The sequence below is a fragment of the Lathamus discolor genome, chromosome 1 (assembly GCF_037157495.1).
Source record: "Lathamus discolor isolate bLatDis1 chromosome 1, bLatDis1.hap1, whole genome shotgun sequence".
Taxonomy (NCBI): Eukaryota; Metazoa; Chordata; class Aves; order Psittaciformes; family Psittacidae; genus Lathamus; species Lathamus discolor.
In genome coordinates, this window is record NC_088884.1 from 98,099,186 (window position 1) to 98,118,054 (window position 18,869).

Here is an 18,869-nt window from a genome sequence, read left to right on the forward strand (position 1 = left end):
GAGAGTCTGGATTATATATTTCATTGCTCTGGTCTCAACTGATCTTCATTACTTCTTCCTGAAGAGCTTCTTTTCTTCATTCTCAGGGGATATCAGCAGAGATACTGACTGCTGCATCATATACGCTGCTTCTGTTCAGGTCTTATATTCCCCCCAGTAAGCTCATATCTTCCATCAAAGTCCCTAGAAATACTCACATAGTTCCTAGGTTTTTTTTGTCTTTTGAGGTCAAAACTCTGCTGACTCAGGCAGGAGGCATGCCTATATTATTTTTAGCAAAGGAGGGGAACTAATGATTTGTTTTAAAAAGGGTTTGGTTAAAAAATCTGGCATCTACCTATAATGAATAAAGTTGCTCAGAGCAAAAGGATCTTGCCTGAAGCTGATCAGACTACAGATTTAGTTTTCCAGCAAGGTTTCTGGAAGGCCATGTGTAGTCCCCGGCCGGACCCTTCAATAAGGCTGCGCAGAAGACACTAGGGCACATTATGGGCAATGTCTGAACCATGTTTATTGTGCTCCTGACAAGTGCAGGCTTAAGGCAACAGAGACTATTAATTATTTTAACACCAAATGTGGTGAGTCATTACAGCTGAAAATGTGGTTTGCATTTAAAAAACTTTTCATTTTCACATCATCCAAATGCTTAGAAACATTTCATTTCAAAATGCACTGAAGCATAAACAGTTGAAAACAAAAACATTTCTGAAATGGAAGAGTTCCCAAAGACAACATTTGATCCAAAAACATCTCCAAGCCCTTTGGCTTTTCAGTTTCTTCAACAAAAAGTCAATTTTTCACTGATCCACCTGGGAATCCAAGAGAGAATTAGGAAAAATGAGAGGTGAGATAACAACAAACTCTCAAGCCCCAAGGCATCCAGACTTCTAGGTCCCATGTCATTGAAGGCAGCATTCAAAAGACCGAACAAAGAGCCAGCCAGTATTGCAGCACCTCAAGCAAGAGAAACTAAAGAGTACACAGGTCCCAAGGCATAGGACAAAAATAAACAGCCTGCAGAGTGTCCAAGCAGAAAATCTGCCTTGCTGTTAGGTTCCAGTAACTTCACATCCTCTTGCTTCCAGGTTAAATCACTTCTGCTTTCATAAAAGCATTACAAAACCAGAGATCCTCAACATGCTGCCTAATTATAGGCTCAGATACCCCTAAATGTTAAGCCTAATGTGTAACTGCCAGACATTCAAGAAAACAGGTGGTTCTCTGTTTAAAAGTCACTTAGCCAGCTGTCAGAAGGCGTCCCACAGACTTCAAGGCAAACTCTTGACAGATTCATGCAATAGCATATATTTTTAATAATTTACAACGTGAAATACTTTCAAACACAGTTTCAAGTTTTAAAAACAGACAAAAATTATTCCATTTCCCATATTTGAATATGTGACAGGATTGTTGATTATTAATTATAACAAGATATAGAACAAACCAAAAAAACACAACAGTATACATACCTCAGTGATCAGCCTCTCCTTACAATGTCCGTTTCAGCGGACAATTTGGTTAGCTACGTTCAGTGTCACCTGAAGGGGAAACAGACACTAGCATAGCCAAGAATCAGTGATTTTAATAAATCTAGCTGTATTTGCCTCTTCATGTGATTACACTGGAATAGTATTGCTCACAAAAGGCAATTTTCTAGTGCTGCTATGCTGGAATTGTAAAACTTTCCTATTCAAATAGACAATCTATGAGAATCTGTTCAGTAAGGAGGTAATTTTATCCCATACATCACTATTTCAATGGGGGCAGAAAGGAAATGCAATAGAATAACATCAAACACTTTAGACCCCAGTTCTCCAATCCACTTCAGTTTCTTCTCCCTTATGACTTTTCAAGAACTACAATAAAAGTGTTATTTATCCATTCTCTCTGCAACTTTGCAAGAGTTAAGTCTGAATTGCTGTCTCCATGTGGACACTGCTGGCTATTAAGATGTGTATACCCTACAGGGGTGTAATTAAGGAAGCATTAAGATGTTTTCACCAAAGGACAGTTCATTCATTGCAGCTGCACTCTTTGTTTCAGCAGGTTAACTACTTGGCAGCCCTTGCATGTCCTAGAGTCAATCTGCAACTAAAGGATGGAGCTGATTGGGCAGGACCGGGCAGTTCATCTTCTTCCCCTCTCATTTATTACCACATCACTCAGCAGTGCTGCTGACCTTCCTCACCTTGGAAACAGGGACCACACACTGCTAGGGCCAGTGGGGTAAGACAGAAACAAATCCCCTTTGAAATAATCTACCTAATAAATAATAAAATATTAATGGCACAAGGATACCCAAATAGTCCAAATATATTAAAAGCAAGCTGTTACTTCATTTACTCCCCTGCTTGCGTCCTCCCCTCCCACTAAATAAAATATTGGTAATTGTGCAGCCAGCCGTAGTTACATGTAGCTCCAAACAAAGTTATTACACTTTGTCTTGCGCTTGAAAGAGCAGTCACTTCAGAAGGGAGTGCTGGCTCACAAATGGAAAATGTCACGCTCTGTCCTGACATAAGGGCCATTGCAGTCCGAACCCTCCGTGTGGCAATCTATAGCTTACAATGGCATCATAGGCATCACGCCACATCACCACGCCACATCGTTTATACATCTCTGCCAGAGCCCTGAAGCAGCAACAAGAGGCTATTAGGAGAAGGCAGCAGTGAAAGACAGTTTTCCATTAAAGGAATGGACCTTAAATGTTCAAAGATAAAGAGATGGCTCCACCTCCAGTCCCTTGCACTCAGTGTGTACCCTGTGTAAGGGTGGCATGTCCCCTCTTCATCCAACTGCTCAAATGATGCTCAACAGTGGAGCAGAAGGGAAGAAAACCATCAGCAGCAGAAAACACTGCGGGTCAGTCTTTCTGGGGATAGGAATCATTGCAGGACACAACTGCAACCATACAAAAAGCAGTGACACAATTAGCTTTGTCCACTGCAGAAGCTCCTAAGGGGATTTAAACCCCCTTGTATACCTGGAGGAAGACTGTTACCACCATCACAAGTGCTGGCCATGCCTACTGTGCCTACTGAAGCCCAAGGTGACATCCCAGTCAGCATTATTAAAACTATCTTTCAGCATCAGCAGCCTCATAAACTGAAGCAAAGGAGGCTGACAAAGTCAAGTCAGCTGTGAGGGAGAGCAGCAACAACTCATCTCTGACACCATAACTCCCCAAGTTTTCTCATTGAGGTTTCGGGACAGGATACAAAAGAAGCATTTGTTTCTCTGCTATGTTTCCTGTTTTCTGTATGTTCTCCTGTTTTCCCCATGCACCCAAATCCCTCCTTCTCCATTTTTTACCAAATACCAGTAATGGCAAATTACTTCCATTTCCTTCAAGACCCCCTTCCTGGGCTCTTCTGCACAGCCCAAGCCATCTTCAGAGCAATCTCTTTGAAACAGCAGCACAGCAGCTACGGGAGAGCATGAAAGATTGATCAGGTGCAGGATGGAGCTCTATATAGAATTTGGTATTTAAAGTGCTTTTGCATAAAGAATCAGATAAATCCTGACCAGGAGAATGAACTTCTCAAGCAAGTTTAAATGTGCTTAGATCCATGATTGATAGATATGAGTGACTGCTTCATACTCTAGGGTGACCCTATTCATGCTCTCTCCTCTGACAACAATTCCAGAATAAATTGCCCTGACTGACAAAGACATAATAAAAAACATTACTCTGGAAACCCACTTACTTAACCCATACCTCAATGGCTGTGCTCTAGTTAAATTATCAGGCAAGTCAGTCTAGCAGTGATTAATTTTGGTGACTTAATCATTTTTATTTTCAGAAGCAATAGTTGTGATGCACAAAGATGAATGCATTTTGATTTTAATGTGTCTATCATCTGAAAAATTATTTTCAAAGACATCTAAAAAGTTAACCCTTCCTTCATTGCCCTTCAGTGACTCCCAAAATACTTTCAAGAACACATTTTTGATGAGTAGATATTTTGTTAGGAGCAAACTTCTGAGGACGCCCAAGCAAGTAATGGCAGAAGGTGATTTTAAAAACAAAATATGACAGTGCTGAAGTCACTATGTAGCATTAAATTCGTTGTTGCATCTTTAACACTTTTCTGGCCTATAGTTCAGTCAAGTCCGAACACTTCGTGCCAATAGCATACACCAAAATGAGTTTTATATACAAGGTAAGACACAACAACTGAGTTAAAACAAATGGAAGGGACAGATAGAAGTGGAACAGACAAATCTGAAGTGTGAGCTTATCTTTTCACCAAGACCAGGTGTCACAAGTCAAATTCACTTCTTCCTGTTTCTGCCCTTTGCAGGAATAAAAGTTATCATAGTGGAACCTTGTTAGCAATTCAGCTGAGGTTTCAGAAAAGGCAGCCTAGTACATTCTTAGCTGTGCTGGCTTCACAGAGTATCAAAACAGTTAAAAAATACAAATACATATAAACTTGGGTTTTATCCCTCAGGTAAGCAGCTATGACCCTGTGAGGAAGCAGCAGTACTGAGCAAGGAGTCTATTTACATATTCACTGTTGTTACCTAAATAGCACTTTAAAGGAATCGGGCAATCCAAGTTTAATATGTATACAGGATTTCAGTTAGCATAGTTAACAGAGGTAGCGATTACTCTTTGCTACTGTTAGGAAGGAAGAAATGCAGTGCTCCAAGTAATCAAAAGGGCACACAGGGCTGTGATTGCCCCTGCCTCCCAGTACTTGCAGTAACACTTCTATGATTTCCTCTAATACTGCTGTGTCTGACTGCTATACAGGCTAGGAATAAGCAGCTGTGATTCAGTGCATTTTAAAATATAATCAAGCAAGTTCACCAGGCTAAAAGGCTTGTGAAAGAACTAAACACAGGATGCACAGGCAAACTGCCTGCAGACAAAGCAGAGTTTATTTCACTTATGAGCAAATTAAGTGGCAAAGAATAAATCGTGGCATTTTCCTGTAAATTGAATACAAGCAGCTAAGAGCTGAAATCCGGTCTATGGAGGCTGCAGTGTGAAAAAGAAGCTGTGCTTCCAGCTGTGCTGGTGCAGGCAGAGGCAGCGCTCTCTAGAGCACTGAGCAGGAGGCCGAGCTCCTGTAGAAAGCTGGTGCTAGCACAGGGGCCTGGGAAAAAGGACAGACAGAGGCAGGCAGGGCCACCCCATGCTGCTGCTCCACAAGAAGGTCTCATCCCTGGTCGTCTCTTCTGCCCAGGTAGCAAACCTCAGCTCTAGGTATGAAAGATGCCATACCACCTGGCTACAGTACACCAGCATTTCAGGTTTTGCCTTTCATAGGTAAGAAAAAAACTGCCAAACCATAACATTCCTGACAATTTAAATATATGCTTATTCTGATATCTAAATTACTACATCTCACAGCCAATGTCCAGTCTGTTCTCATTCAGAATAACCCTCATACATATTGCTTGTGCAGTCTCACTGGCTCTGAGCTGTACAAAACCATCGGGGACATTACAAACCATAGCATAGCCTGAAACAGACAAATTCTCCCCTTCTGCTGAATTGACTTATCTCTAGATATCAGACATATTATGAATAAATGTTTACAAAGTCCTATCCTTTATCAAACCATCAGGGACTAGCCTTAGATAATATAACCATAAATAGATAATGAAAAGCTATTAATCAACTCTACCAGTTGTTACTTGGTTACTTCAAGACCTTGTGTACTATTTGTTCAAGCAGCACAAAAGCCTTAGTTTAAGGTGTACTAATGAGGAACAAGCTTCCCTGTATTTTCCTTAGACTGGTATCCTAAAAGAGATCCTTATTTAGGTCTAATCTTGTGGCCCTTGCTCTCATCAAACTTGATTCATTTAAAGCATTAACTGAGCTTTAATCTCTTAGAGTGCCCACACTCGAGCTACTAGCTATCTAAACCAGTTTCATCAAGAATCTAGTTAAATTGGCGCATGCTCGGTACACAAGGTAAATTGTACACTTCAGTACTCAAGGCCTGCGAGTCATTGCCTTTCTTATTTACTCCCCTGTTGAGTCCTTTCCTCGGTAATCCCTTCTCGCCCCCAGAAAAACATGAGCTGCAAGAAGTAAATGTAACTCTGGGTAGAACTGCTCTTGCTGTTCTTGCAGATCCTGTGGAGTGCTCAGCTGCTGTGGCTCTTGTGAAGCTACTCAAGGAAGAGACACCCATCAGAGGTGTCTCCAGGTACATAGAGCAGTGAGTGAAGTCAGATGCTGGGCTGAGTACAGCACCATATCCAGGCTTCCCCCTCAGAAATGGAGCTGGATATGCTTCTGAGGTACAGCAAACACTGTGAGGAACAAGCTGTTCCTATAATTCTCCTTTACATACAGATAAACTTTTGTGTTTTGGGTTTTTTTTTCTGGCTGTGTTACAAATGCTAAATGGTGTATAATACAGATGATCAAGCTCCAAGCAGACTTCACACAGATTGTTTGCCAAATACCACACCTTACGGACCGTCCACATTAGCGCAGCAGGGAAGGAGAGAAGAGTGCTGGCAAGGCATGAATAATACATGCTGCATACTCAATTCTGTAATTGCGCTTAAACTATTTGCTTTCCCTATTACTAACGCAAGTAAGCAACATTAAATTGTAGGGTTTAGTAAGTGCGTGTTTTGTTTCATACAGAGGAATATATAAATCATGGGTACAGGTTAAGAGTATTAAATAGGCTTGCATTTTCTAGGCGCTGTAACTTCAAGCCTAAACAGTTAGCAGCTATAGGCAACACTATGGAGTTACACAGTCAGATGAGTGTTTCACAGCTTGACAGACATTTTGCAGTTAGCATGTACAAAGAACAAAGAAAACAATTTAAGTACACTCCTTTCTTCATTCGAAAACTGCTGTAGTAAGTAGCCTTATAGTGCTCCTCATTCTTCCTTTCTCATTCTTCTTTTTCTCATCCTTGTAGCTGAGCATCCCTTCATAATCCATAGGGGCAAGGCTAGCAACTGGTGTAAACCAAACATGCCCCTGTAGTGGGCTGGGAAATAAAAAAGTCAGTGTCAAATTCAGAAACACAAAAGGAGTATTGCTGGCAAAACTAGTTCAGCTGCTGTCAAAAAGACTGTCATTTGTCAAATCCCTGCTGCATTTGCTGAGGGGGTGGAAAGCATGTTGTGAATGACAGAGAAGATTTCAGGAAAAAAACCATCTCTTTCTTGTCATGAGTGATGAGAGGGGGATCCTTCATCCTGGCATTACATAGCTACTCCAGTACCGCTGCCACCCTGTCACTTGTGCCTTTTGTACCCAACCCAGCAGCTTCTTCCCCACTTCCCAGCACCTTCAGAGGAGGAAATATCTCGCAACAGGGATGGAGATACCATGCATTCCAGCAGCCAAGGGAGAGGCAACCACCTTGACAACCCTTCACTTCACTCACCTCACTAAGCTTGTGCCAAGTACCCCAGAAAAAAGTCTCCCATGGGCAGCTGCAGCACATAGCTTAGACATGCAGATATGGACATGCAGCATGTAGCAGACATGGGACCCTAGCCCTGCAGTTAGGAACCTTGAGAGCACCCTCAAAGCATCCTCATGAGGAAGGTGCCTCTGCAGCGCCACCACCCCTATGCACAACAGCATCACACTCACTTGGGGTCTGGCAGCCATTGCCAGCCAACAGCCACCCAAATGTTCCAAGGTTTGGACTGTAAAGCCATAGAGAGCTCCCCAGGTTTTTAAGGCTTGCAGCATGGCCCAAACAAGCAGGATTTGGGGTTAAAGACCAAAAGAAAAAAGAATAAACAAAACACTAACCCACAACACACCCACACCACAAACACAATTAAACCGCATGCAGATATACAAGGGCAGACCCACTGCAAAAAGCTATATGAATCTGCCCTGAAGAGCTGGGGGAAAAAAGAGAAGCCAGACCTCCAAAGATAAAGGTCACTGGGATTATTTTTTCTTAAGAAAAGACATTTTCTCTGGTTTTTTTTTCTCCTCAAAAACAACAAACAAAAAACCCTACAACACTGAAACTTCCTCTAAACAAATGAACAAACACAAGAGCTGGAGGCAGTTGCCCAGCATGGAAAATGAGCTCAAATCCTGGAAAGTTATCAAACGGAACAGAAAATAGTTTTATAATGGGAAATGTCAGGCAACCCTAGTAAAAAGTGAAGCTTCCAGTCCCACCTGTAATCACCACCACTGCACTCTTAATAGGTTATCTACAATTATACACAGATGGTGAGAGATGGAGCAATCTTCTGCTGATGCTTGTGGTTATATATTTTGTTTAACAAAATGCTGAGGCAAATTAAGGGCACTCCTGGAGATTTCTCCTTTATCTCTTAAAGATCACCTCACCCATCAGAGGGTGAGACTTGGCAGCCATAACAAACAGTATAGAGAAAGATTCTTAAGACAGATAAGAACTCCTGTTTTATGTTAGAGTTTCATATTACCTATTATTCAGAAAGATGATGCTAACTTTTATCTTATAAAGTCTGCTTCACATTAAAGCCTCTTACTGCAAAAAACAAAGTTTCTAAGAATTCTGTTTTGGACAAAACACAGAGGGAAAACAAAATCATCATATGCACAACCAGGGCATGATGAGAGGTCATTTTGGAATAAGTTTGGTATAAATGGAATTTTATTTCTGAAAAACAAATATAGTAAGGCATTTTAGAAAAGACCTTTAGTGTTTTTAAAAGATATTGTGCTGTGCTCTGAGTGCTTCAAGGAGGTGCTTGGGTTGAAATCCATACTTCACCACAGTTGATACTCAAATATTAAGCTAAATGACACCACTTTTCATAGTAAAGCTTTATTTAATTCCCCATAAAATTTGCACAAAAAAATTCTTCTATAATCATTTCAGAAATGTTTTCTTCTTCCAATATCAAAGAACGTAATTTACACTAATTACTTGTAGAAGTTCTTTATTACCTCCAGCTTGTTTTTTTCCATTTAAACATGAAAATTTTAATTTACTCCTTAGACATTTAAAGGTGGCTTAATCTCTTGAAGACCAATTTGCAAATATTTTTTCTATTAATGAGAACAGACAGCTAACAAAACAAATGCACAAAGATGCTCAAGGAAGGAAAGATCAGAGAAGCACATTTTCAATGTTGTTAAACCCTAACAAAGGTATAGCTTCCCTCTCAGTTAAATATCCAGAAGGGGAAAAAACAAAATCCAAATATTTTTCTAGACTGAGCAAGCAAGTGGACACATCCATCACCTCATCACCACTTTTCCTGGTCTTTCTGCAAGCAAAACGCTAATTACCACACTCAGAGAGAGAACAAAGAACCACAAACCTGAGCTGGGAAGCAGCTGCTTTGGAATTCAGCACTGTTCTTTCATCATCACCAGCAAAATGAAGTTGGCTTGAGCAGAGGCAAATAATCACACTCATTATGAAAAGAATTACATTCAGTCAGATATTAAAACATTACCCTTGCACAGTTTAAGACAACAGCTTCTCCTGCTAAACACCATAAAGCCTATGCTACTTCTTCCTGGAAATTAGAATAAATCCGTATGATGAACTGAAAAATGTAATGAAAATTTAAGATGCTTGGCATTACTTCATTTATTAATATTTAAAACTGGTCGTAGAACCGAGCAACTTTTATAGAGTAACCAACTCTCTGATTTCATACAGCTTGGGTAAGATCGGACCCTTTTATCCACTGGAGTTAGCATGACATGTGACAGAATGCCCTTATTCTTAAAACTATTTACTCTATTAAGAAACAGTTTAAATAAGTAGGGTAAGATAAAAAACTTCACAGTCAGTTGCAGGAATATTCATACTTAAAACTGGCACCTTTCAAGTCCATGTACCCATCACTGGGTTTGGTTTTACAGTTTTCACTTAAATCGCGATGCTTTCTTTTTTTCTTCCCCAAGACACATCAAGACATCCAGGCAACCGGTACCTTGTTTGTCTCTCAGCAGACATCATAGAAACAAGATCTGGCTGGTATTTTGTGGTTCTACAGACAACTATTTTACTTTTTTTAATAATACACTCAACAAATTTTAAATACCTCTGCACAATCTTCATACTTCACCACCCAAACAGAACTGCAATGATTACATCACCTAAAGACAAGGACAGTCAAGTCTGAGGAGCAGTCACAAACAACACTGTGTGCAGTGTACAGACACACTAACAGAGTTAATATCATAGCTCAGAGTAGCCATAGGCTAGCACCTTTTGAAGAAGGCAGAACTGCACAAAAAGAGCTATCGAGCTTTTAACCTGACAGTATTTGCTAAACCAAAACCCTCAGTCAGAGCCACAATAGCAGCAATCTAGATATGCTGAAGTTGTGGTAACTCTGAAAGACATAAGCAGAAAAAGCAGATGCCTCCTCCCAGATCATCAGCTGTAGTCCCATATCCTTAAAGTAACATCTAAGACCTCTTCCTGTCAAAAAATTTTCTTCTGTGTCTGAAGGGAAACTTCGTCTGTCTTAAAGTTTAATTATACACCCCTGAGGCATTTTCTGATCCTAAACACAATGCCTTTTAGGCAACTCCAAATGCTCACATACTAAATAGCCCTGTCAGCCCAGAACAGCAGTCAGCCTGAGCTATAAGGGAAAACATTGTGTAGAAATGCCTAGGCTCAGGATGGAGAGTTGCACAAGAGTCATCAACAGTGTAAGTGCAAAAAGGGGAGGGTAATTCTTAGGATAATTAGTAAATGAGATTTTAATAGGAAGAAGAAATAAAGAAACCCATTCTCTGCTCTCCTGGGACACATGCAGACCAGCAATCAGTGGGACACCAGCAATCTTTGTACCACATTTCTTCAGATTATTATGCAGAATGAAAGGGGCAAAGGAAAGTCAGGCCCAAGTTTAAAAAAGAAGTTCTCTGCAAAGATGCCCCTGTAATGCTATTTTAACAGTGGTTTAACAGAGAACTATGCACTCACTAAAGTCAATTTGTTGGGTTAGGCTTCGCTAATTACACTTCCCATAGAGGACTGACAAAAAAAGTTGAATCCCTTCAGTGGAATATTAATCTATCTGTTACATCACCTCCTGGAAACTCTTTCCCAGCACCTTTTGTCAGTAATAGTTTAGGTTCCCAATGTCAGAAAGGTTTTTATTTCATTAGTTATCTTTATTACAAAACCTTTCACTGAAAAACTTTGTCTTTTGGGAATTGAGGTCATAACCATATGCAAGACTTTCTCTTCACTATTATGAAAGCAACATTTCTGGATAACTAAACATACAGAAAACCAGAAGAAAAGTAAATTGGTTTTACCTCAGAAGGAAGTTGAAAGCATTAGAGATCAGCATCATCCTTCCAGCCACAAGTCAATTTTATTTTAGTTTGTGATAAAACGAGCTATTTCTTCCTTGTGTTTTCAATTTGGGACTCTTCACGCACATTTAATATTGCAATTCAAAAAACACAATCCTTTCTTTAACAGTGAAGACAAGGCTCTTCATGGCCACTTTACAGAGATTTAAACAGGACAGTACAAGGTGAAGAAAAGAGTTGTACAAAACTTGCTGACTGCATTTTGACCTAATTCTCTGAGTTCTTGATTTTGAAGGGACTACACCACTGCTTAAACTCCCAGAGGCACAGATATCAAACTTCAGAAAACAAACCTCATCAACCGTTCAACACTTCAGACTGCACAAGATTAAGAAGTGGGATTTTGATCCAAATCCTTCTTATGTTGAGGATCACTAATGCCAGCAGACGGTTTGCTCTCAGAATTAAGAAAGGTGAAATTACTAGGCAAATACAGTGCAGCAAAATCATTTTTAATTACTACTTCGGAAGAGCAGGCTTCCGATGAGCAGCCTTCCTTCTTACCTACCAGCTCAAAGGATCAGATCAGTTTGAAAAGTAGGAAAAAGAAACATCTGATAGTTTTTTTCTCACACATCTCATCAATGCCAAGACCTTTTCTACCCACACAAATATATTTTTTAATCAAAAGTACAACCAACTCAGTCACGAAGCTCAAAGCATGAGAAAGAACAAAGTCTGCATAAGAACAAAAAGTAAGGTTGGTGTCAGTCTCTTCTCCCAAGTAACAAGTGATAAGATGAAAGGAATCAGCCTCATGTTGCACGAAGGGAGGTTTCGATTGGATATTAGAAAACATTTCTTCACCAGAAGGATCATCAAGCATTGGAACAGGCTGTCCAGGGAAGTGTTTGAGCTGCCATCCTTGGAGGTACTTAAACATGTAGATGTGGTGCTTAACAACGTCACTTAGTGGGGGACTTGGCAGTACTGAGTTAATGGCTAGACTCACTTTTTTTCCAATCTAAATAATTCTGTAATTCCATAACCCCTCTCCCTGGATACCTGAGTAACTGAAAAGCACGTCCTCTCAGAGACAGTGCATACTAGGGCAGCTGGAAAACATGACATGGCAAAATACATATTAAGAAAAATTATCTCCTAGATTATTTTTTTTTAATGGAGATTCCACCCATACATCGCCAGGAATCTCTTCTCTGGTGAAGAACTGCTTGCTAATCTGGTTTTCAAACTAAGGAGTGAGCCCACATCCCATTTATGTTAGATTTATGCCCCTTTTCTGTAGCTTGTTCTTCAAATGCAGGAATTCCTTATTGCTGACTCCATGGGGGAAGTCTCTTTGAAGGGCCCGATTTCTTTCCCAGGAGTCACACTAAATGTAAAGCAGAGCAGTGGCTACTCCAGCATCAACTGAGAAGAATCCAAGAACAAACACGTTTCCCCTCATTTACTACGCTTCCTCCTGTATTATGTACCACACTAACAAATTATCATATTTGGCTCTGTATTGGCCAAATTTGACAGTGACCCATCAGAAAGACAAAGGGTGAATTAGCTGGATGTACTCGGAGTGAAGAAAAACATTCAAATAGAGAAAAGTGGACCTGTACAGGTGAGGGTTTCATGCAGAACCCACTGAAGTAGATGGATAATGTCCTACAGACCCATTTGGCTCTGGGCTCCATTTCTAAATGGCTGCATGGGAAAAGGAGCACTTTGGTAATTATTTGAAGTTACATTTGAAGATGCCTCAGTGAACACCTCCAAGGCAAGTGCCTTATCACCTCCCCAGAATGCCTGCTGGGGGACCAACACCCAGCCAGCCATGGAAAAGGAAGCCTGAAGGGTTTCGTAAGCACAGAAATCTTTTACAACTGAGGAATAAAATTGAATCAATGCTATTCTGAAGCCTCTTCTCCTTTTAGCTCTGGCAACCTCAACTGTCACGTAAGATTTCAAATGATACTGCTCATGCTACGTGCTGTAGAGATGCAAGTGTGACCTTGAGCATGCAATATTTCTTTCACACACTGCTGATTGCATCAAACAATCCAACCAACACTCCCCCTCCACACACTGCAGCCAGAGCACTCAGACCTGTTCAGGATACTAACAAATAGCTCAATGCTATGGAAGGTGAATCCTATTTGGGTGCATGACAGAAAAACTGTTGTAAAGTAATTGCTGAATGTCAGCTTTAAACTCAAAAAGTGTAGTGTAGATAAATAAAAACAATAAATCTAAAAAAATATATAAAGAAAAGTATTCTTACCAAATACAAACGAGTCTTTCAAGTGATTATAAATATAACTGGTAAGTTGTGAAGGCCATAAATTCTTCCCAGGGTTCTGGGACTATCATAATAAACCACAAAATATATGTGGGATATGATGTCACCATTGCCATGAAATGTATTGATAGCCCAGTTCAATGTGTTCCCATATTTATGTTTTTATAATACATGGTTGCAACCACAAATTTTAATGGAAAAACAGTTTTATTTAGTAGAGAAATAGAGGTCTCTCTCCTAGCACTTATAAACTGCGTACCTCAACTTTTACATTATCCAGAAAGGACTGTCAATACAACAATACAATGCGTACTGATACAAGGTCTTGCTGACAGCATATGAAACCCTTGAAAGTTAGCCCCGGAGTTACACAAATGACAAAATGCCTAGGCCAGCATGGCTAAGGCCTCTGTTTATTCTTCTTTTCTGTTCTAAACTTCCCTCTGAGCCTTGCAGAGTGCAGAACCTACCCATACCCTTCTGGCAGTCCTCTCTTCAGTTGCAACAGAACAGCATCTCCTATTTTGTAGGTATTTAGTACACTGTTATCAAAACAAATTGCTTCTAGTTATATATGTTTTAGGGGCCAGCAGCCCTAGCATAATTATTTTTTCATAGGTGAACCCCAGTAAACTTTTATCCAGCCTTCTCACTTCCCTTTCACCGCCACAACAAATCTTACCTACTAATTAACACCAGGGTATGCCAATTAGCTTGCACTTTTTGTAATGAGATAGGGGTTTTTTTACTTGCTTCCTTATTACCTCATAAGGAGACTATAAAGTTGCATGACTTTCACCACCATCAGCACCATTCTGCAGTAGGAAAAACAGACTGCCTTTTCCCACAGCCAGTCCACATACCATAAACATCAAATCCAGGTCAGTAACAAGTCGCTGATAACTGACACCTTGCTGCTTCTGTTTTGTGCCTCTGTTTCTAGCTCCAGGCTCTATTGCAATAAAAAACAGCAAAGTTTCTGGTTTCCCTCCTCTTCTTTGTAACCTCAGAGCAGTTCATCCCCAATTCACAATTCCCAGCCTCTTGGTTCAAATTCTGTCTAAGCATAGCTGATCTCAGTATTAGAGAGCATGTTTGAGGAAATGAGGATTCTAAAAGGGAGTACAAGCTCTGTCTAAAGTTTCCAACTACTGGGAAATCAACGGAAATTTTTCTTTTCTCTGTACATAACCTGAGGGACAAGTGTATTAGCTGACCCATAACATCAAAATGGTTTTGAACTCTGTAAGGCTAAGGCACTTATCAGCTGTGGGGCTCCCATGCCCTTCAAAAATTATCTCTTGCTATACACGGAGGATGATGCTTCCACATTCTCTATATATTCTACATAGCTGTTTTCCATGAAGCACCCTTCCAGTCTCAGACCTTGCTCCCAGGCAATAGGATACAGCCAAAGCCAGACCCATCTTCAAAACATAAGATTCACATGCACATCCAGAAATGTCCCTGTGAGAACTTTATTTTTTTTTTTTAGAACAGCCAAATTCTGACCTCTGATTCTACTATATGCATTGTGACTGGATTTGCATGGCTTCACACATCCCGTGAACATCACACCAAGGGCAAACATGTTGAATAAAATGAAATACATGTATTTCTTACTAGTTCCGTAGCAATTAATTCAATTACTCATATCAAAAATACATGTTCATGTGGCAAAAGGAACCAAGGGTGAATATTGCAGTTAGGATGTTGTACCCACAGATTACAAGATTTTTATAGCATCATAACTGTAAACCAGAATTTTTTTTCCTCTGCTTCTGGTCAGTTAATTGTATGGGATATCTATTATAACACTCTATTATGACTGTATCATTTGTCTTAACAGTTTCAATGTCCTTGTCTAAAGCTCCATCACTGTATAGCAGCTGGTCTGGACAGAACTGTTCATTTAACAAAATGATCTCAGAAGCTACTAGCTAGTAGTCCGAGTCCTTCACTGAGAGACCCAACATTGTTCTCAAACATTCTCTCTCAATATACTCATGAGTTTTATTTTTTTCTTCCTCTCAGACCCATTTTTCCCCAAATTTCAGACATTAATTTTTCCAAAGTCATGACTTTTAAGCACCGATTCTTATTGACAGACTTTCACTATGCCATAGCATAGAAAATTCCTGAAGAAGTTATCATGCCAGTAATAAACACATCGGTAAACAAAAGATGGTCCTAAATTACAACAGCAGGTCTGAATACTCTGTAGTTTTAGAGCCAAGCCCAAATGTGCCTGAATTTTGCATGTGGTTCTTCTGTTAATCAACATTCCCATCCTATATGTTGTTAAGCCTTCTTACATTCTCACCAGCTGACTACTGAAGTTTATGTATGATCAGTTAGCAAAGTTAAATGAAGGTGAATGATTATACCTCTAAAAAACAGGTGAGGTTCTGGAGGAAGTCTGGTCATCAACATGCCCTTCCCTGAATAAAAGCATCCTTCCACCACTGAGGTAGTGACTTGTCCCCAGAGATGCCACTCCTAGAAGAAACGTAAAGGAGAATTTGCAGGTAGCTGTGACAGTACAACCACATAACATTTCTCACAACAATTTACCCTGCTCAGGCTCCACAGCTGCAATGATCTTTGTGCCTCTTTACTGGGCTAGATCATTTTTAACCCTTTAGCCTGAGAACCTAGCTCAGGTTTCAAGACTTCTCAGATTGTTTCTTAGCCTGCTAGGTGGAACTGTATGCACTCAAGTACCCTTTGCTACAACCTCATTTGTTTACAAAGAGTATAAACACAATCCTACACAGTAGATATCAATGACAGAGCTCCAAGGTGGATGAGACTGGCACATGAAGGCACAACTAAAGAGCAACCAGTTCCTTCTCACCACTCCTGCTCCGAGTTTGTAATAAGTCCCAGAGAAATCCATCATCAAGCATACATTATGGTGAGGTTTTCAAACCTCCCTGCTACTAGAAAGCATACCCTTATTCCCCTGGTCTTTGAGGTGGCCCAATCAATTTCCCACCTGAAAGTGAAACCTTCCCCCTAGACTACTAGCTCTCAGACATGTCAACTCACCTCTGGGCTGCACAGGCACATAAAAGTGGGAAGCAGCAGGGCACAGGACCATCCACCCATCTCTGTCTTTTTATCCCCTTTCTTTAACATGGCCATCAACCTGTATCCTCAGCATCTGATGAATCCCATCTCCCTGACCCATTTCCAATGGACAGCTTGCAGCTTCCTCCAGTGCTCACTGCACATATGAGACAAGGGGGGCACAAAATCACAAAATGGAATATATAAACCTTTAGAATTAGTTTTAAGTTATGTTAAGTTTGATGGCTTCATAACAGTAGCAATGGAAAATTACTGAGGTGCATGATACATAGGAAAAAAAAAATAGAGTGCAGCTAGAGAACACACTGAGAATTCTTGTACAAGATAAATCGTTATAGTTGACATAGTTTTAAGAAAAACAGTCTAGAAGAAGAGGACACAGGGATAAGGAGTATCTGGGAATGGCAGGTGTCCAGGATGGGCTACAGTTAAACTAATTGATAAGTAGGAGGATAGGAGTCTCTGGTGCTAACAAACCAATTAAACTGGTATGGGCATTGACTGTGCACGTTTCAAAGGCTGCCAGAAGGGATGAAGACTGTTGGAAGAAGTAAACGACCCTCAGAGACCACCACCACAATTCTGTAAGCATGCGGGGAACTTTCTGGAAAATTATGTAATCAATATGTAGCCTCATGAATATGTATGTATGCCCAGTGACTATAAAAGGGCGGCTTGTGTGGCAACTGGGGAGGCACACGTTAGGAGGAGCTATCCCCCGTGTCTCCCGGCGCTGCAATAAAGAATACCTGCTTGTCAGCTTGGAAACTTTGTTGGCGAGTTTGTTCCTGGAGTTTTCTCCGAATCACATAGGAATGTGTATTCCCTCCTTTGCTTCCTCTGCTTTCCTGGAAGCAAAGGGGTTCAGGAGTCTCATCACCTTCAGCAAAACTTACAACTGCCCGTTGATCAAAGACCCTCTCAATGGCAGCCATTAACTCCTCTCCAAATAGCTTTGTCGTTTTATTCATGCAATAGTGCAGCTGTTGAGCAGCTTGTGGTTCACCCTGGAGTGGATTGTTCTCTGATGGTGGTTTCTGTCGCATGGTCTTGTACAAATAAAGACCATTGTCATCTTAGGAAACTCTTCTCAGGCTGTGGCAAACATTTTGCCACAGGACAGCCTTTAAAACCTGTTAGGGTAGCCAACACTGATTGTAACCCATGCTACCAAAACAGGGAAAGGCCTTGAACTATCTCTCACTGTTTTATTCTCTCACCTAAAGCTGCATTTAATCAGTGTTATTTCCAGGATTTACTAAGATTTTGCTGCCTCAGGAGAGCTTACAACTCAGAAGAAAACTGGTCAACTTAGAAGAAAACATTCCGTGTATTATATAAAGCTATTCTTAGCACACACATGTAATTTGTAAGAAGCATAAATCACTGTGTTTTAAAGTACATAAGAAAACTGGTAATCCAATAGTAAGTTTTTACCCTGCCAGTCTAAAGCACATAAGTTCATGTTAAACTGTGCACATTTCTCAGTAGGAATCTGATGTCCTCAGGGATCAAGGACAAGCATAGAACTTGTGTGCAAAAATCACACAACGGGCATGTTCACATTGTCATGCCTAAGTACATTTGTTCTCTTGAACAAAGTGGTTATCATCACTGGGTCATCTCCAGGGAACAGCCCACATGGGTGAAGTGGTAGGACACACGCAGGTTACAGGATGACGGTTTCCATTCACAACTTCAGCTGCCAGAAGACAAAGCATACCCAGCTAGGCATTGCACACAAAGCTTTAAGAGCAGTACTGAAGAAAATAATCATGAAAAGGCTACCAAGGCAAATGTTACCTTAAAAGTTTAGTAGAGAGTGACTCCCTTTTATGAACCCTTCTTAGTGAATTTATGTACAGATAGCTAGACAACTTCCCTGTCACAAGAGACTGACAGGCGAGAAGGCACCCATCTGAGCAGACTGCTCACCTATTCTTATTCTAAGAACCTAAAGCTCTCAGAATGATTTCATATACAAGGGCTATGAACATGAGCCTCTCACAGCTGACAAATGCCTCCTCCTTTGTCCTCTTGGTCCCATATTAACGGAATATTTTTATCTTGAGGGCAGACTCATTTACTGTCATGAAGTCCACGCAGCCAGTGGCAAATTGCACCATGTGTCTAGACCGCAAATGCAAGGCATCATGCTTGTGGTGCCAATTACATGAGATGAATGAAGCTTGAATGCCCAGACCAGAACTGAAGATAGAG

At 40.5% G+C, this 18,869-nt stretch overlaps 1 long non-coding RNA gene across 1 annotated transcript in view; it reads right to left on the reverse strand.

Moving 5' to 3' along the window:
- LOC136018292 (uncharacterized) overlaps positions 1-16,779 on the reverse strand; it is a 33,749-nt gene extending 16,970 nt beyond the window's left edge. Inside the window, exons 1-2 of the long non-coding RNA XR_010614341.1 lie at positions 16,608-16,779; positions 15,944-16,055 (exon numbers count right to left, since the gene is read on the reverse strand). This is a non-coding gene — a long non-coding RNA (uncharacterized LOC136018292). The remainder of the gene's footprint in view (positions 1-15,943; positions 16,056-16,607) is intronic.
- Positions 16,780-18,869: the final 2,090 nt, after the last annotated feature.